The 8678-nt window shown below is 44.1% G+C and overlaps 1 pseudogene; it reads left to right on the forward strand.

Moving 5' to 3' along the window:
* The first annotated feature begins 4456 nt into the window (after positions 1 to 4456).
* Positions 4457 to 4571, forward strand: LOC123355008 (annotated as a pseudogene).
* Positions 4572 to 8678: the final 4107 nt, after the last annotated feature.

The raw sequence follows: 8678 nt of genomic DNA on the forward strand, positions 1-8678 counted from the left end.
ACCAGCTTTACTCCAGACCTTTTGAGTAGAAATGCACCTAGCTCAGAACCCTGCCTCTTAAATCGCCCACTTCTGAGCTGGGCCAGAACCAGAACCCCAACCCCAAATATTGCTAAAACTGATGGAAGATTCAGACCCTGACATGGACCTCTTCATTGAGGTCCAGCTCCATTAGTGAGGTTCATCCACCACCACCACCGATTGCTGCCATAGGAAAATTCTCTGATAAATTAAAATTCTTCCTTGCAAGCACATTAACTTAAGAATGATTCATTCCTGGTGTGAGCTGCAGGGATGGGAAAGGAAATTAGAGAACATCGACATAACTAGCATCAGTTGAATAAAACAAGAAGAGCTTTGTGAATGAACATAGCATATTCACCCTGCTGTTAATCTGAAAGTCATATTATTTGCTGTCCTGGAATATTTGGACCACTGCCCATTCATTCATGAAAATGTTCAAGACTCCCAAAGCTTGCATAAATTTTAGTATAAACAAATCATTATTCTTCCAAAATATTTGTAATTCAGAGTTCAGACTTTACTCTCCCTTGGATTGCTCATCTATTTTTTATTCTCCCATTTAAAAAAAAAAAAAGAACAATCATCCAGTTAGCAGCCAAAAAAATTACCACGTCGCTTAGGTGACCAATCAGGAAGCAGAAACAATACCATGTAATTAACCAGTGCCGGAACAGAAACAATACCATGTGAGGTAGTTGATCCGTCACACAGTGCACACACAAAATCACAATTAGACAAAGTAAGCAATTTGGAAACTCCCCATAGGCTGAAATTTGGTGGCATCAACCATGCAATGGATACTTTTAATAGATAAAATCCTCATGAAGAAAGAAAGAAAGAAAGAAAGAAAGAAAGAATTCTACATTAAATGAATAATTTGGCCCAGTTCTTTACTGGAACAAACTGAAGTCAATGAAGCTACACCAGTGTACATCAGGAAAACATTGTTATCATTATTTACTGTATTGCAGTGGTGTCTAGGAGCACCAGTCACAGACCAGGACCCAGTTGTGCTAGGCACTGTATGAACAGAGAACAAAATGATAATTTGAGCATCTCTAACCATGATTATTACTGAGCCATTCCTGGACTAGCAGCAATGAAACAGCACCTCTGAAATCTTCACTATCAAGAATTTTGAGCCATTTTCTTGGGAGCAACAATTCTCGGGACCATCCTTGTATTTAAAAATATACTTATGAGCCACTAAAAGGAGAATCATTTCTCCAAGCTGCCCTCCACGTTTCACCATGGGGGTGAGGGGGTGGGATGGGGAGCACAGAGGACTTGATGAGGGCAGAAAAGTGACATTCTCTGCCTCTCGGAGTGTGTCAAAACATAAAATAAAAATACCAGTAAAAAGAGCCATTATGTCCTTAAGGCTAAAATAACATTTTCATTAGAGTTTATCTCAGACATCGAGACATTTTGTGATAGAAAATGATGAACTTACACTAGCTGCAGAGCAAAGGCTATTTAATCAAAGCCTTTAAGCAGATCAGACTTAATCATGAGATATTTAAAAAATAATATTTCTATAAACAGCACATAAAAGAGAGTTTTGGGGGATGTCTTAATGGAATCAGAAATCTTGAAGAGGAGTCTTGTGGGTGTTTTCACTGCAAGGCAAATGTCTTTTTTTTTTTCACCCTTGCAATGTAATTTATTCAGTGCAGCTGATATTAGAAAAGACTTAAGAACACAAGAATGGCCATAGTGAGTCAGACCAATGGTCCATCTAGCCCAAGATCCTGTCTCCTGACAGTGGCCCATGCCTGATGCTTCAGAAGGAATGAACAGAACAGGGCACCTATCAAGTGATCCATCCTTCATCATCCAGCCCCAGCACCTGGCAGTCAGAGGCTTAAGGACATCCAGAGCATGGGGTTGCACATCATGGTCAATAAAGAAGCCCAGAGAGTCCATGCAGCTCTTGTTATGCTTTGTGAAAACATTACCCTCACTCCACCCTTGTGGGTAGCATTCACTCTCTACCAGGCCTACGTGTCAGTTAAGTGGGTACTGTGGAGGGCTGGGTGGGAAATGGTTTTCCCATTCCGTGAAAATGCTTGAGATTTTGAAACATTTCCCTGTCTTGAATCAGAGCAAAAAGTTGAAATCTCCAAAATTCTCACAAACCAACCAACCAAAATAAAATTCAGTTCAAGTCGATTGAAATGATTCTTTTGGATAACTTTGAAACATTTCATTTGGATTTTGACCTTTTCTTTGTTTCTTTTTTAACCCTTTTTTTTAGTCCAAATTTACTAAAATGTTGAAACAAAAAGTGGTTTTGACTCGGGAAAATGAAACTTCTGGTTGAAAAATGTCAAAGTGAGACAATTTCAAAAGGTTTGTTTCCAAAAATGTTCAAGCCAGGAGATTCATTGAAACTGACGCTGCTTCACAGGCAGTTTCAGTTTTGATGAAGCAGCCTCTTTGGGGGAATAATTATCAGTCACTCCTCGAAAAAATCTTGACCGTCTCTAGTCCTCTGGGCAGAGCTTCCACATGGGAGTAAATGTTAACCCAATAGGTTTAGGGTTTTGATGCAGCTGAAGGCTGAGACTGAGGACTAGAGGATTGCATCTCCAGCAAGTGCCCTTTAATTCCATTGAAATCAAAGACCATTTTCTGAGTTTCTTCCTCAGGCTAACTCTCTCTGAAGGCACTGGGCCAACTGGCCAAATTCTGAGCTCTCACTGAGCCAAAACTTGAGAATGGACCTTAAGATTCAGCCCAATGCAACTTGCATTATTGTTTCTTGTTTATGCCACAGTTGCACAAAAAGGCCTCAGTAGAGATCGGGACCCCGGTGTGCTGAGCAGTGTACAAACATATAGTCAGAAAATGACCCTCTCCTGAAGATCCTACGCTCTAAACAAACATGATGGTCAAATGATGGGAATAAAGAAGTATGTTACAGATGGGGAAATAGCACAGAGAGCTTGAGCGACTGGCATATGATCACCCAGTGAGTCTAAAGCAGAGCTAGGTGTAGAATTGAAATCTCCTCAGGGCCATAAGCATGAGGCTTTCTATGCTCTTGCTGTTTAGCATATCATAGCATTGTCCCGAGGGGTCTCCAAGCATTTTATAAATGTGAATGAATTACAATCATTTACTTTTAAATAGCATCTTTTATCCCAAAGGTCCATTAAGCGTCCAGCTTTTGTTTAAAATGAGGGCTCTCCTTCAAGATTGCAAAGGGGGCTGAGAGGAGAACAAAAGAGGCTAGAGCCTTGCTGGTTTGATAACATATAACATCACTGAAATGCAACCAGCTCTGGGATGGAGAGTGTGATGCAACCATTGCATAGCATAGGTAGAGTGTATTTTAGCCTAGCTCACTGGAGCAAACCTCCCATACTCTTACAAACAGTGCCATGGATTTGTAACATCCAGCTCTATTTTTAAGGTTTCATCTGAGAGATCTGCATGCAATTTATCAACATAAAAAAGATGCAAAGCTGACTCAGCCTCCTTGGGATTTGACCCTTTGCTCCTCAACAGGATAGCTGGTTCATACGGATACTTATGCTGTACCCTCTGGTAGTGAGCAAGACCCATAGGGTTGCACCATACAGAAGCTTTCTGGGGTGCAAACGGGGTTAGCATTTGTAGCACACTACACATAACAGGCCCCTTGCTGGAGCCCCCTACTCCTGTAGAAGAGACAGGGTGGCCCATTGGTTAGGGCACAAGATTGAGTGTCCTGAGTTCAAGTCCCTGGTCTTCCACTGACTCTCTCTCTCTCTATGCCTCAGTGCCCCCCCTCTGTAAAATGTAGATAGCAGTACTTGTGAGAGTATATTAAAGACTGTAAGGTGCTCACATGTTCTTGCAAGGGGGCTGCAGCAGTGCCTAAAACAGACTGAACCACAAACCCTTGCTGGGATTTAGAACCTTTTCACAAATGGGGAAACTGGGTCCCTTAGAGGTGAAGTAACTACCTCACGGACATATAATGAAGCTATCTAGCTAGGCTAAATGACCCCCATCACCACAGTTGATGAAATAGTGCCCTGGCTGGGAATAGAAGTCAGAATTCCTGCTCTCAGGGCCCTGCTGTAACCTACATGAGGCCACGCACATATCCACATACAGCCAGCCCCATCCTTTTTCCTTAGCCCTGTTTTCTGGGAGCCAGATTCTGAAGAACCTCCTCCTGGCAAAGAATTCTGCTGACAGCAAAGGGAAGGAAGGATCAAACCAGCCAGGGGCTCTCCTCTTTTCTCCTCTCACCCCGCTTTGCAAGCTAGCGCTAAATTCCTCCTTGCAAACAAAAGCTCAGCACTATCAGTGGCAGAGCAGAGCAGAAGCTCTCTGAAATGCAAATGGCTCTTTGAGAGGATCCTGCTTCCAAAACAAGGATGCTGCTGACTCATGCATAGGAAGGGAAGAGAGAGGCTGCTATTGTGCCCTGTTCTCCTGTCTAGTGCAGTGGCAGTATCATAGCCAATGAAGTTAATCTGAGGTGTGATTATTGCTTGTTGAAAACTTTCCTTATCTCTCCTGGCTGGTGGAATTGAGCCAGGACTGTGCCTGGAGAACCTACAAAGCACCACAAGCTCAAAGTGTGGCTCTATGAGACACCCCTGTTCTGGCTTGTCTAGTGGAAGAAGCCCTATTTGTAAGGAAGGGGCTAGGCTTTGAATCCCAGCTGCGCTAACAGCTAGGCAAGTCTAGGACCCTGCAGCATACTGACCTCACGCCAACCTCTGCCACCTGAGTCCCATGATACCTTGTGTTACTATAGTGCCTTTTATTGAGCAAAGTCCCCAAGGGGTCCGTGTACACTAAACCTGATCCATACTGGGGAGACGTTATGGTCTAGTGGATTGAGCACTAAAGTGGGACTCAGGACAGGAGATCTAGATTCTATTCCCAGCTTTAATACTGACCGGCTGGGTGACCTTGGGAAAGTCGTTTCACCACTCTGTGCCTCAGTTTCCCCTTCTGTACAATGGAGACAATGACACTTTGTAAAGAGCCGCTTTCAATCTACTGATACGAAGCGCTACGTATTATTCGGGCTTTGTTACATAGCCACTTCCACCTATGCAGGGTAGGTGTACAAGCAGTATCATAGAATCATAGAATATCAGGGTTGGCAGGGACCTCAGGAGGTCATCTAGTCCAACCCTCTGCTCAAAGCAGGACCAATCCCCAACTAAATTAAAGTACTGCCAAGTGTCACAATTTTATCACAAGCCTTAGAATATTTGGTGACTTTCTTAAAGCCCCAGCTCCAGGAGTCAGGTGATGATGTGAGATTCTCGGCTTTCATGTAAAAAACAAGTTTCTAGCCCTAGCAGAGAAAAGTTTGAAAATGTGACACCCCTGTCCCCCCCCACCAAAAAAAAGGGAATTGGGAAGACATTTTCCACATGGGCAGGCTATAGCTACTACTGCAGGAGGCATACCTTCCTTTAAAGCACCTGCTTTATTATTTATTATTATTATTATTATGGCATGCCTAGAGACCCCAACCAAAATCAGAGAGCCACTGTGCTAGGTGCTGTATGCATCCATAGCAAAAACACTTCCTGCCACAAAGCGCTCACCATCTAATTAGATAAGACAGACAAAGAGAGGAGGCAATTTGCCTAAAGTCACACACAGCAGGCTAGTGACACAGCTGCCTGATTCCAACTCCCCTACCCTATCCCCTGGAGCACATGGCCTCTTGCCTCATGCTGGCAAATATCAGAGACAGGATATTGGGCTAGATGGACTTCGGGTCTGATTCTGTTTGATTTTTCCTATTTTCCCAAACTCACCAGATTTGAGGGTTTGTTGCATAGTTGAACTGCAGATCCCATTCATCGACAGGTGTATGGACAGTTGAAAATGTTTCATGCAATGCAGAGACCACGTTATGGTTTTGCATCAAAACCACACAAAATTCATGGATCTAGATGGTTCAGGACAAAAACAAGTGAAACTTGTCAGTTTCAGCTGAGTTTTGCTTTAAGGCAAAAGCTAAGGAAATGTCCAGACAAGCCCCATGAAGCGATTTCACATGGATCTACCGAAAGAGGAAGACATAGAATGACGGTGGGCCAGATTTTCAAAAGGCCTCGGCACCCAGCAGCTCCTAGTGGGAACAATGGAAAAGCCTCTCTGTATTGAGACAGTGGGAGATGCTGTGTACTAAAATCTAACCACTTCACTTCCAGCTAGGTTCCCAGACAAGAGCTAAGCTCTCTCGGAAATGTGCTGTCTTCACAGCTGATAACACTGAACGTTTGTTTCCATGCGATGAGAAGCACAACCTTTACCCCAGGGACTATCCTTGCCTTGCTTTTTATGATGTAGGACAAATGGGGATATGTCTGGAAAGCAGGCCCTTGCCCATTTGACTGTAGGATGGGCACAGAGGGGTTGCCTCTCAAAGAGCAGCTGCTGCCCCAAAGGAGCGCTTCATCTCTTGACGAGGTACAAACAATCCTACCAAGGGGCTCGATGCTTGCAGACTTTACTCAGCCGATGTTCCCCTCGCCCCTTGGCAACAAGATGAACATTGCATGGATGGGGTAAGCTAAGCCTGACTCACAGGACTGTATCTGCCAGGGGAATGACTGATCCCTGTGGAATTGCTGAACTAGGAGGGAAGAGCACTTTGTAATCAGTAAAAATCTCAGCCTCCCTAGGAATTGTCTCTTGTTAATTTACTACAGCAGAACCCAATCCTGTAAACCTTTTCCCCAGGGATTATCCTTGCACTTGTCCTTTAACCCCATTGAAGACAGTGGGGTCCCTCCTACGAGCAAGGGTTTTTTCAGGATCAGACCTTCAGTATAAAGCAGATAGTGGAGATGACCCTGCCAGCCATTGGCTGCTTTCCAAGACCAGAACTGTCTGAAACAAATCTTGACAGCATGGCAGAGTTCAGTGCAGTGCTGCCGATCCTGAAGGTTGGGCAACGGGTGGGTCCAGATTCAAACCTTGAGCAAATTGAGATACAGGGTGGATTTTCCAGCTGCAAGTTTGACACTGGCCCTTTAAATCTCTTTCCCTGATTTTGTTATTTTGTAATGTTTTCAGCTCCTCCTGTTAATTTCCCAGCTCCTCGGCCTTTCATCCTGGCTTGAGTTCATTATGATCAAGCCTGAATCTGGCCAGAAGATACAAGGAAGCAGATAGCTGCAGGGGCTTGTGCTATTTCCATTTAAAAGATGATCATGGTCTGGCCTGCTCCTCAGATTTGCATAATTAAAGGAGTAGGATACTTGCCTGAGTTCTACAAAAAAACCGGGGAGAGACAGAGAAAGTGTGAGAGGATAGAAAAGAGTCATTGTACAGGGAGAGGAATGACACCCCACACCTCAAAATTAGCAAAGAAAACTCCCTCCTTCTGCAGCAAATTATCGCTTCAACTTTGCGGTCCCTTCTCCAAGGCCACTTAATGGAACCAAGGTTCCCAATCTGCACTTAAATGGAATGCGTTCAGAAAGCTGATCTCCTTTCTTAAAGGATACATATTTTATTCCACTGAAATATTCCTCTGGAGTTGGTCTGGGAGAAGCCTGGCCAGAGCTTGTATTCCTGAGCCTTTAGTGTCACACCTAACTAGATCCTTCCCCAAACCTGCGTGTCATTCTCTACTTCTGTTCAACTAGCTAGGGGGTTAGTGGGCAAAGTCAGAACTGAGTGTAAGCAAATCTAGAAGGAGTCTTTACAATGGTGTAATTTATACTTTGTTCTGGCATCTTAGCAGTGTTGCAAACGCTTGTGATTTTATTGTGAGTCTCAAGATAGTTCTTCTTAAAGCTCCAGATCCTGGTGTCAAGTGATCAGGTGAGAATCTGTTTCCAGTGGGTAGAAAAGGTAAGTTTCTAACCCCCGTGGTTGCAAAGGAAAGCTTGAAACTGTGACCCATATGCAACCAAAAGGCTCAGAAGGCAAATGAAAAGAACAGAAGATGTATTCTGTTTTAAAAAAAAAATCATGATTTTATGGGGCTTGATTCATGACTTTTAAATGCTTGGGGTTAGCAATGCTACCTTACTATGTAAGTTATGTCAATATAGGCTCCTTTCCACATCATTCAGGAGTAAATAGGTCTAAGGGGTATCTAATGGTATGTCTGCACAGCAGCTGGAAGGGTTATTCTCAGCATGGGTAGACAGATGTGCTAGCCCACTAAAAATAGCAGTGTGTCCATAGTAGCAGTGACAGCAGATCGGGCTCGCTGCCCCAGTACCTACCCAAGGGGTGGTGGGTTTGTACTCAGGTGACTAGCGTGCTAGCCTGAGCAAAGCAGAGCTAGCATGTATCTCTCTATCCGCGCTGGGAAGCACCCTCCCAGCTGATATGTAAACATAACTGAGCATGATGGGACCTAATTGATACCCCCTTGCACACCACCTGGGCAGCAGGCCCAGAGAGCTGGAGAGAATTAGTGGGTCTGAAAGATCAAGATAGACTCAGTGCGAGTGGGTGGGTGGGTGTCAGAAGCTCTAAACCTTTACAAAAGCTCTCAATACTTGGGAGTATGAATTAAGAAATGTCTGCAGGGCGTGTTTCATACAGGGCATGAGAGTGCCTTCTTGTGAGTGATGGATGGAAGCCCTGGAATGGGTTACCTAGGGAGGTGGTGGAATCTCCTTCCTTAGAGGTTTTTAAGGTCAGGATTGACAAAGCCCTGG

This window comes from Mauremys mutica, chromosome 22, assembly GCF_020497125.1.
Source record: "Mauremys mutica isolate MM-2020 ecotype Southern chromosome 22, ASM2049712v1, whole genome shotgun sequence".
NCBI lineage: Eukaryota > Metazoa > Chordata > Testudines > Geoemydidae > Mauremys > Mauremys mutica.